Genomic DNA, 3525 nt, shown 5'->3' with positions numbered 1-3525 from the left:
TGGTCCCTAGCCATCTGCGTTCAGCAAGCTGCCTGTTGAAGAGCAGGACGACAGGACCACACCCCACACTGTGACTTAGGGGCTGCTCTGGAAGGCGATCTCATGATGCCTAACACTATGCTCTTTCCAGCTGGCTCCCATCACCTTCCCTATCACCTCCAGCCCCACGTGGCAGGCTGCTATCTTCTCAGCAAAGCCTGAGGAGGGCTCTGCTCACACCATCCGAGAGGTGTCTGTGACGCTCCTGTGTGGGGGAAGCTCTCACGGCGGTTCTTGCTTATGCCAAAAACACCCTGGGAATAAATAAAGCCCCCCCCATTCTAACACCTTCTAATCATACCAAAAATTCATGTGAACAGAAAAAGCTTAAAAATAAAACTCAAGGAGATAGGGATTCTCTGCTACTAAAAGAAACCCCTTAACATGCATCACCCAGGTAATAAGTACTTCCTTTGATGGATCTCATGCAAATGTTTCGAGCTAGAAGTGGGGAAGGGGGGTCGGATTTGGGAGGAGATAGTAAGTAGGTAATCTAATCTAAATTCCTGGGTCATGAGTGAGCTTGGTGCACAGCAGAGGCGTGCATCTGGCCAGGCAACCGAGCTTTGGAAATCAGAATAGCTCTCTTTCCCTCAGGGACTCCCTGAGGGGGAGGTGGATGGGAGGTGTTGCCCAGATGATACAAATTAAGTAGAAAGAGAACACTAAATCAGCATTCTTTTAAACTTCAGGAAAGAAATATTTCCTGCTTCTTAAGGCTTCCTCCGTGGGAGCTAGTGTGCAAGGGTGCACTGTGAGCCAGGTCACCCGTTTAATAAGGCGAGTAAGATAAGGCGAGTGAATCCTGTTGTTTACCTAGTGGTCTAGAGGATGAAAGAAATATTTTTTTTAAAACTCTGAGCCCTTTGCCTGACCCAAACTTAAGGATGAATCACTCAGGTTGCCATTTTCTGCCTCAACCATCACATCTTGCTGCCTCAATCTGACAAAGCCCAGTGGGGTTTGTTTATTTCTTGGATTAGAGTTTGTTCCCTCAGTATGGAGGACATTCTGACAAAAACAGTCAAGACTCTTGCAGACTGGACAATACTTATTTCTAGTAAGATAGTTGCAGTGATGAAAGATCAAGAAATCACGGGTGCTGAGTTAATTGCGCAAATTGCTTTGCTTTCTAGACACCCTGAATGAGGAGTTTGGAGTGCTGCCATTGTAAGAGACCTCCTATTTTGCTTTGAGTCAGTAAAAGTGATATCTGAGTTTAAACATAAACTTTTGAAAACGTCCTTACCTGAAGCTCAGGTGTTAGGTTATCTAAGGAACAAATTAGTCAGGAATCCAGTCTGTCCCATTTTTAAAGGATTTATTTCTGTTATTTAATTATTACATAGGTGTGTCCCTGTGAGTACGTAGACACGTGCATCCTTTCAGAGTCTAGAAGTGGAGGTTAGACCTCCTGGAGCTGGGATCATAGGCAGCTGTGAGGCACCCAGTGCAGATACATGGCAGAAAACCCAGATCCTCTGCAAGAGCATCAAGTGCTCTCAACCGTACATGGAGCTACCAGTTGTAGAATGATTGGACTATTGGCATTATTATGTTACTTAAGCTATAATCTGTGTTCAGATAACTCTAGCTTTTGAATTTATTTCTATCCCCTCCAGAGTTACAAGGACAAACTTGTCTCTCTCTTCTGTGAGTTACTGATGGAAGGAAGCCAATGCTTTTTTAATACTAGAGCACAACGATTTATATAAGAATATCAAAACATAGACCATTTCAGTCTCTAAAATTAGCCATGAATCTGTTTATGGTGACCATGGCAACAAGTAGGGATATATATATATACATACATATATATATATATATATATATATATATATGTATATGTATATATATGGTGTATATGTGTATAATATGTATATATATGGTGTATATATGGTGTATAATCTACCTGTGGCTTAAGCTGTAACAGAGCTTTCGGTTCACACACACCAAGGTTGAAGATGGTGATTAGATCTCATAGGCCTGTGTTAGGATATTGGCAGAGTGGCTCACCCCAGGCCCAGGTTCACTACCTGTAGGAAATAGAGGCTGTGTGTTAGAGTGTTAGAGCCAGCAGTGAGGGACAAAACCTGCTTTTATTTGTGTGCGGAAGGCAGGCGGTTGCATTAGTTTCAGTACTATGGTTTCTGTGAATGAATAGTTTGAGTTGCCATAATTGTACACATCCTTTAAAATGAAATCTCAGTTTAAAAACAGGTAGCACAGAAGGTTATGGTAATGACCCTAAGGTAATTTTTAATTCTGTGATAACAACTTGGTAAACATATGATCTTAGGGCCTTGTTCTTTCTCCCCCCCCCCCCAACCACCACCCCTTCTCTCTCTCTGCACAAAGAAAGCAAATTTATTTGGTGAAGACAAACCTCATCGAAAAGAGGCTTGATAGGCAAGGTGCTGAGATAAAGGAGCTTAGGCAGTCTCTGGGACCACAGAAATCTCACACTGAGCAAGGCACAAACTTGGGATATAGAAATGAACTCAACCATTCAGCACCATCTGGACAAAGTTCTTCATAGTTTATACCACCACTGCTATCCTCATGCTCTGCCACCAGCGTCTCTACTTCTTCTTGTGTCATCTTCTCACCCAACGTGACAAGGATGTGTTAGATTTCAGCACCCATGACAGGCACTATTCCCTTCCTTTGCAAATTCATGAAGGCCTCCAACATAATCCTCGTAGGTTACTTGGTCCTTGTTCTTTGCCACAGTCTGCAGCATGGATAGAAAGTGCCCAAAGTCTATCACTTGACATTAGTTTCATCACTCTTAGGGTTCCCCAAAACCTTGAGTACCTCGGCATTGGGAGGGTTCTGCTCCAGAGCCTTCACCGTGTCCTCAAATTGGCTCCACAGGTTTACGCCATCTTGGTTCTGTCAAAGAGCTGGCAGGCCTCCTTTAATTCTGTGGTTTGGTCCGCGGGGAAGTCACACGTCTTGGCCACTCGGCTCTGTGGGACCTTTTCCATCAGTAACGACCAGCTCTGATAATTTTTACTTTCAAACCATAAGTGGCTTTGTGTTTGAAAGTAGTTGGTAAAATATAAAAATGATCTCTAAATGTAGAGGTTATTAGGAAGTACATTGAAGAGCACATTCAAAGCATAGAGTTGTAACATCCCTGCCAAAAGCCAAAATAACTTCCATGAAAGCACTGGCCTTCTATGCTTTTCTGTGGTGAGTTTGCAATAATCCTTTTCGTTCCAGACTCTTTTTTAAAAATACAGGAAGCTTGTTAATACCCCAGATAGTTTCACCAACTAAAGGGCCTTCAATGACATGCACTATATATGCACGTATATGGGTTAGCATTTTGTATGTAGCAACTGATGTGAAGCTGAGTGGCATAAAGTAATTATCACCCCACTATTTCTTGGTTGCTGATTTGAGCTGAGATAAGCTACATAGCTCTTCTGGTGAACTTGTCTTGGTGTGTTCCGAGAGCTGCAGTCAGTAGGTCAGTTT

The 3525-nt window shown here is 42.9% G+C and overlaps 1 pseudogene; it reads right to left on the bottom strand.

Moving 5' to 3' along the window:
• Positions 1-2540: 2540 nt before the first annotated feature.
• LOC114635179 lies at positions 2541-3029 on the bottom strand (annotated as a pseudogene).
• Positions 3030-3525: the final 496 nt, after the last annotated feature.

The sequence above is a fragment of the Grammomys surdaster genome, unplaced genomic scaffold, assembly GCF_004785775.1.
Source record: "Grammomys surdaster isolate TR1022 unplaced genomic scaffold, NIH_TR_1.0 1166, whole genome shotgun sequence".
Lineage (NCBI taxonomy): Eukaryota > Metazoa > Chordata > Mammalia > Rodentia > Muridae > Grammomys > Grammomys surdaster.
This window is presented reverse-complemented; position numbering and strand designations above follow the sequence as displayed.